This window comes from Phalangium opilio, unplaced genomic scaffold (assembly GCF_054372755.1).
Source record: "Phalangium opilio isolate 3A_F unplaced genomic scaffold, DU_Popi_V2 ptg000039l_1, whole genome shotgun sequence".
Classification (NCBI taxonomy): domain Eukaryota; kingdom Metazoa; phylum Arthropoda; class Arachnida; order Opiliones; family Phalangiidae; genus Phalangium; species Phalangium opilio.
Genome location: NW_028324162.1, coordinates 3039051 through 3047496, shown reverse-complemented (window position 1 = coordinate 3047496; position 8446 = coordinate 3039051).

Sequence of the window (8446 nt, the reverse complement as noted above, 5' to 3'; positions counted from 1 at the left end):
AGGTTTACACAGCTCTTATTATAATATCCATTCATTTTCATAATTGTCCAACAACATGGTGAAATATACTGTACCTAGCATTCACGTCGGCCATTTTCCGATATGGCGACCAAATTATCGAACACAGAGCTGTAAATTTTTTCTACGATGCTCATGTGGTCCCAGTCATAATGTGTACCAATTTTCTTGATTTTTGAAGAAGAATGTGGAATGAATTGTCGCTGGCATTCCCGCCGGCCATTTTCCAAGATGGCGGCGAAAGCTCGCGCTCTACAGCAGGGGACTTTTAGTATATTTTTTGATGGGTCGAAAATAACACATGTACCAATTTTCATCTTTATGTTCAAATGTTCTAGGTCAAACCCTAAAAGTCCTGGGCTATAGCTCTTTTCCCCATTTTCACCACGTTTGTGGCCGCCATTTTTTAAGGGGAAAAAATTGAGAGTGGGTTCTTTTTCGTTGTCATTTTCATATGTTTTGAGGATTTGCTCATGGATGGATTTTAAATATATTATAAAGTAGGTTTCAAGCTTTAATATAAGCCTAATTTCATAATTTTCCTCCTTTTTATTGTCCCACAATCTATTTCTAAACTTGGCACTTTTTTTAAGGCGGTGAAATTGCGCTAAGCCTTGGATATTTTTTATTCGGATTTATCTAGCGATAGTCATCGCGAAGCGTCTCGCGAGTCGAGTTTTTATGAGTTTGAAAACTCGGGAGATAGCGACGGTAATAATGTAAGCCTTGGCGCGTCAGAGAGTGTGGTTCATGGGGTATTACCGTATCAATTTGAACCATTGGCATCATCCTCGGATGAAGATGTCAGTGGTGACTCAGGAGAACCCCCCACCCAAAATCCAAGATTAGGGAACACTGATTTGTAGCCTTTATTTCCTCTGATTTAGTCGTTTTTGCTTTCGCTGTCTATAGACTGCGGAAGCATTGCAATTACCCCTTGCGGCTGGGCGTCTTCTCCCCCCCCTTCTCCCCCAATTTTCCCCCCAATTTTTGGTGTAACCTGAGAGAATCCATCATAAATAAAGTTACTTTCAATTCAAATTTCCCGCTAGAAAATGAATTTCAGTGACATCTATACTCTATGCAACGTACTTTACTTTATTTATTTTGAAATTATTTTCCTCCTCGACCGGGTTTCGATCCCGCGCCAACGCACAGAGCTTTCACTCCACGGATTGACGCCTTTACGCTCTCGGCCGTCTAGTCTTATTACCAAACTCGAGTTATGTTGCTTAAACCTAGCATCTCTCTCACGTCGGCGGCCGGCGCGTTCCTCTCACGTCTTGCTTAGTTGGGGCAGGGAGGAGGGAAATTTGTTCAGTCTCGCGTTTCCATGGTAGCGCGCCTATACAACTATACATGCCGAGAATTGAAATCTCTTGGCGGGAAATTCGCGAATGGTAGATAGGCAGTTTAAAACGGGTAGCGCTACAATTATAAAATACGTCGCGTTTTTAGCAATAGAAGGTTTTCAAAATTATTTTAGGAATTGTACTCGTCAGAAAGTCTGAAATATAATAAAAACTAAACACATTTTTAAAGTAAGAGATATTTGATTTGTAAACCAAAAGAAATTAATACCGTAGTCTCTAGAGAGTGTATCAGGGTAACTTGTGTAACTAAGCAAGTTTATGATATTACCATCTATGTAAGTGTTTATATTTTAAGTTACTTAAATTAACTTGCAAGTGCTTCCAGATAGACACATTTTGGGGGTTGACTATACCGGTACATTTAATTTGGGAATTTGGGTGTTGGGATTAGATAAGCTAAAGCCTAAAACTTTCATTTTCTCTTTAAGCACGTTACAATTTTGGACAAACAAAAATGATAATTTGATGTTTAATTTGAAGTATGGGCATTCGCAATAAAATCTTTCTATTAAAGTTTGATTACTCAAATAATCCTAATAATAAATTTTACCAAGCACAAGCACTTTCTAAGGTTCTTTTCACATTTCAGTAACAAGTTCGGACAAAGAAAAATTGTCATTTCAAGTTTAAATTTGCCTATATACGTTAATGATATTTTATTTAATTAACTCTTAATTTTAATAAGTAATAAGAGTAATCAATTACTGATCATCACTAATCTTAAGAAAAAAGTTCAATATTATTTTTATAAATAATCCTATCTCAATATTATTTTTATAAATAATCCTATCTCAATATTATTTTTATAAATAATCCTATCTCAATAAAAATAAGCATTGGTAATATAATAATTACGCCGTTGCGTCATCTACGTACGTACACTACTATTTTAGCAATAATTTCGAAGCAATAATTATTAATTGTTAACTCTATATTAAATTATATAAAAAAGACTTGGTTTGCCCAAGCCTTAAAAACAAAACGATAAGAGTTTTTCCAGTTGTCTGAAGCGCAGATATTATTTTTTTCTATTGAATTTTAAAGACAATCCGTATTTTACTACTCTTTAGAATTTAATTCAATCACCTGATTTTACTGCTAATGGATTAGTTTCCTATAAATTAATTGAAATAAAAAATTACTTATCTCAGATTTTTCAGGAACGATTCCATTTTCGTGAAACATTTTATCGTGAATTTTTTTCTTTTCAAGGGAGAACGTACTTTAATTTTCAAATAATACTCTCATTAATAACGTATTATATGCGGTCTTTTCGAATACAAAGGGGGCTGTTATCACCTTTCTTATATTTGATGAAGGGGTTCGTTTCTTCTTTAGGCACAGTCACAATTATTGAACTGTGTATATCAGTACTTGTGGGGAAGATTTTAGAAGTTGAAAAATCTGAGATAAGTAATTTTTTATTTCAATTAATTTATAGGAAACTAATCCATTAGCAGTAAAATCAGGTGATGGAATTAAATTCTAAAGAGTAGTAAAATACGGATTGTCTTTAAAATTCAATAGAAAAAAATAATATCTGCGCTTCAGACAACTGGAAAAACTCTTATCGTTTTGTTTTTAAGGCTTGGGCAAACCAAGTCTTTTTTATATAATATCTGTTCCTTCAGCCTTAATTTGTATTAATATATTATAAAAATAATTATATGATTGTCAAACGTCACTAATTCGATGTTCCAGTAAGATGTTCATGAGCATATTGGCTCACTCCAAGTGCCTCTCATTATTTTATGGGAAAGATTAAAATTTTAAATCATTTGGCAGGGGAGTGGTAAATTAATTCACAATTGGTAGGCGGGTGGTAAATTAATTCACCATAGATAGGCGGGTGGTAACTTATTTCATATGAAAAGGCGGTTAGTGACTCAATTAAGTTTAGTTGACCTTTTTGTATAGATTTAAAAAAAAGTTATGTCTAAACCACGCGCCAGCACGCGCACATTTCATTGAAAATTTGTTACTTAAGAATTTTCCCTTATATATACTAAGATTCTTCATCAAAAATGGACAACGAGCTTTCCAAGACTCGAACCTGCAATGTTTTGCCTCGAATGCAAACGCGTTATCCATTACGCCACAAGCCCGTACTTCGTAACAAAAAATTATCTAAACATTGTATTTATAGGATTATTTCATTTAAGTTGAATAAAAGATCTGTAAAAATAAACAACGAGCTTGCCAGGACTCGAACCTGCAATCTTCTGCTTCATAGGCAGACGCGTTATCCTATGCGCCACAAACCCGATGGAGGCTGAATAAAATGCTATGCAAACAGTGTAATATATTTAACGGTTTTACCATGATTTATAAATTATTTAAAATAAAATACTTAGACTTAATTGTTCTTAATCAAACTTCAGAAGTTCAACATTTAATAGTTGCTTGATAATTCAAAAGTGTTCCGAACCTTAACTTCGCAGTAGTTTCTGAGTTATTCGATGGAGTGGACCACCAAAAATCCCATGCTTTTTCTATGGGACGCTAAGCCTAAAATCTGTGAATTATTTCTTTAACATTACGGGAGGGTGTGGGTTCTTATCTAGAAGGGCCTACCGGCCCTCTAGAATTTAGTTTTTTTAATTGTAAATTTTATGTATGAGCAAAAAGTTTATATTAACATTGCCATATGCATTGAAAATTAGGCCGAGATGATGGCGCTAAATATAGCCTAGTTCTGACGTAGACTACCCGCCTTTATTTCCGAGTATTCCACCCCCATTTTTGCTTATTACTATTCCTCCATCACCCATGTCGTTTTGAGCTCGCATACAATTGATAAACAACAAAATAAATACGCAAAAAAGAAATAAATAAGCCGGAGTCATACCAGTTCTATCCGCTGGAGGCCGCCACAAAATCATGGTTTGGCCGATAAAAATTGTTTTTATATAAAATTGACAACACCTCGGGTTTTCTTGCTAAGGCTAACGGAGATCGATCTCATTGTTAGTTACTTAAAATGTCCAAGACAAATATTTTTTGTGGAACAAAAATAATAATTTAAGCTTCAAATTTTTGTTTTTGCTTTTGCGCTTCGAGTTGCAAAAGCATTTGTCTGACCCTTGCTGGCTGGGTGCCTTTTCCCCTTTTTATTCGCGTGCGGAATCGCATTGAAATTTATAAATAGTACCTAGAACCATACCTAGGTGGCTTTGCAACCTCCACTGTATTTTAGTTATTTAAGAAACTATTAAGATTAGTGATGATTACTCTTATTATAAGTTAAAATTAAGAGGTAAACCTATTATTTTTATCGTTTTTGTCAAAAACTGTAACTGAAAATATAACCTTAAAAAGTGCTTGGTAAAATTTGTTATCATGGGTTATTTGAGTAATTAAACGAGAATAAGAAATATTTTACAACGTATACTTATAATTATCTTTTTGTTTATCCAAAATTGTAACTGAAAATAATCTTGAATAGTGTTTGGTCAAAATTATCAATACGTTTTTCAAACGGCAATAAAATATAATGCGAATATAAAAACAAATAACTGTAATTAATTAGTTTTCTTAAAACATTTGTTTTAAAAACAAAGTTATCATTAATGTTTATGTGAAAACCAAATCACACTAAATTAATTTCATTCATAATCGAAAGGATATTTAATAAATAAGAAAAGAATAACGCAAAATAAAATTTCCGGGGTCGTATCAGTATTAGCCGCTAAAGGGCGCAGTGAAAGCGTAATCTGGCCGGGGCCATCTTGTTAATTACTACTGAATTAGTTAAACATGTATGCATACAAGTTGGGAAAACCAAAATATTACCTCTCCGTGTCGAGAAGATTATATAACCTAAAGTATCCAATGAAAACGTCGACCTTTTTGCCCTCATCCTTTCCCGCGCTTTGCGCTTCCGCATTTCACCTTACTCTCAACATTATCTTCCTCCATTTTACATACAAAAATCAAATACTCACAAAAAGAAGCGGCAAAAACCTGCTGGCTCTTTACAACCACTTAATTTGACTTAATATCCAATTTCCAAAAACAATAATATACCGGTAGTTTAATTGACAACCTACTAGCATCGAAATTCTCATAAAGAATGGCTCCCGCGGATAAAAAAGGGCAATTTTCAACTAGGTGGGCGTTATCTCATTAGATTTGAAAAATATCATTTGTCTTTTTTACCAATGCCTAGCCGTTTGGATTTTTTTAAAGCAATCTTAGCACCAAAAAATATTTTTTGATACAAAATAAATGTTTTATATTCTTATTAAGAATAAAACGAGAGGATAAAAAAGGTCTGTCCTCTCGTAATTGTTTAAGCTTTTATCATGATTACTCTATACAACAGTAACAAGGAGTATAAACCCATTAGTGGAAGCAGTATTTTTTTTCCGAAACAATCTCGCTTATGTTTAACCTCTCTAGACTTCGCTAAAAACGTATTACTCCTACGTAAAATATTAATAGACAGGCAAGGATTCATAGCATTAAAGAAGGAGCGCAATATTATCCATATTTTCATTTCATATACAGAGAAATGAAATTATTATGATTCTGAGAGGAGCTTCCTATTTTTGTTGTTGTTTTGAAAAATATATCGCAATGCACGGGCCTTGATAGATATAGGAGGCAATGAAGGAAATATATCGCATGCACGGGTCTTGGTAGATATAGGAGGCAATGATAATCTCTCTCTTTGCACGAGAGGTTTATCTTTAATATTTAAATAAATACAATTATTTATAATTATTTTAATCTTCAATAATTAACATTAATAATAGTTAAATCGTTTGAAATAAAGTTATACCTATTTTCATCTCAAACTTTGCTAATATTGACGTTTAAAGTGAAGGGTACCCCTCTTGCCCGCTTTCTTCAAATTTTGGGGTATATATACGATTCGTTTCCATTATAATAGTAAGGAAAAAGCGCAATTGCGAAAACCTTTGGTGGCGATCCCACCTTAGGGAGGCTAGACGTTTCTCGTAACCCTAGCTGATCGCCGCGTATATCCTAAAACCAAACGATGATAATGGAGTAGAAGCCAATGGTACAGATTGGTGTCTATGTGGAATAGACGGAAGTAGAGTAGAGTGGATGGTGGTGTTAGAAGCCAGTGAAAGTGCAGACTGGTGTCAATGTGGGATTGACAAAGAACAGAAGATGGTGGTGATTAGAAGCCAGTATATACAGACTGGTGTCCAAGTCGAATGGACGAAGACCAGAACATGGTGGTGATTAGAAGCCAGTAAGAACAGACTGGTGTCCGTGTGGGATGGACAAAGACCAGAAGATGGCGGTGTGAGAACTCAAATAGAGGAGCCATTTCCGTGACTGTGAAAGCAGTTCGGAAATGGCGAACACGTTTGCTCCGATATGCAAACTGCGAACGCGGTCACGTGGGTGTAACAACAGACAGACAGACAGACACACAGACAGACAGACACGGCCGTTACAGAACCTCTCCTGGACTACGTCACACGGAGAGGTAATAAAAGTGTATCTGTGGATTTTGCACTGTAATGGGCACCGCTGAAGAAAGCGTTTGTTGCCAAGAGCAGGAAGCGTTAAAGGATTTTTTAATTAATGGACCATGTGTAACCCAGCATGAAGAATTTGATGAAACTTGTATAAGGCGTAACCAACTCAGATTAGCGTATCTTGAGTTTTTTAACCCTAACGGCAGTAATAGATATTAAGAGCCTCCCGAAGGCTTCATACACTAGTACGATTATGACGAAGTTGTCTTTTCTATCAAAATCTTTAGGATTTTTTTGTGTGTTAATGGTTCAGGGTTGCCATAAAATGTTCAGACTCAAATTCCCTGACTCCGTGATTTTGGGGTTTCTTCAAACATAACCTCGCTAAAACGCACACCCAGCTGTATAGTTGAATTAAATTCCCTGACTTCGTTAAAATTCTTAAATTTCCCTGACCTTTTCGATCCATTTTCAAATTCTTTAACTTTCCCAGGTTTTCCCTGACCCGTGGCAACCCTGCAGTTACCGAAGAATTCCGATCTAGGTAAACAGAAGAGCACTGAGAATTAATTTTACTTATTATTAGGACTTATAGATATGTTGCTTATCGGAGGTTTATGCGATGGCTTTACTTGTTTTTTGCCCAATACTCGCCTTCCTATACCAAGTTGTGTTATTAGCAAAATTCGAGAAGCTTACCCGTCAGATGAGTATTGTGGTTTTAAGCACATCAGTGTTAGAAATAGGAGAGGAAGACGTTATTAAATTAAAATATATTAAAGTGTGTGAGAATAAAATTCAAAATGTGTGACATGTTTAAAATATATTTATTTTTTAATAAGATAATTTTTTTTCAAATCGTTTTGTTTTCTCGTAAGAGGATACAGCATCAGCTTTTAAAGGATGCGCGTACTCTGAAGCCAAAGACTGAGGCGCTTCCCCTAATGCAATTAATGATGAATCATATTCTTTCTTAAAAGTTTTTGCACCCCTTTATATATATGAACCTAACGTTTTTTCTATGCGATATTTCTGAGCAAAATTTAACAGACTTATTAAGTGTTGCTAGGGCTACTTATTAGCGAAAATTACACGGTTCTAGCTCAAAGCACTGCCGAGTTATTAAGCATCTAAAATTAAAATTTTGTTTTCGGGGGGTCCCATTCATGGTGGTTTATAGTCATGTGGACAAGTGAAAAATTTATATATTTTAGTACCATTAGATATCTCTCAAAGAGATCTTTAAAATGAGCTCTTAAAAAAAATATGGCTTTTCTTAGTTTTGATTTGACAGAGAAAAAACTAATTTCTCGAAAATGACTCTTTTTTTAAATTTTATTTTATGAACATTGGCAAGTATTTTTATTTAAATGCTAGAGATTCGTAATATACCACGGTGAAGAGAGTTGGGATGTAAAAATGCTTCGTTGAGGGAAGAATAGCGCATTCAAAAGGCAGACTTATAATTATTGGTCGATCGTTTCCCGCTCAAAAAGGGAAAAACATATAAAGTCGCCGCTTTGTCAATAGAGGGCGTACAAAAACCACATAGTCCGTTGTTCGGCAATTTCAAAAAGTTCGGTATTATTTAAAGGTCGT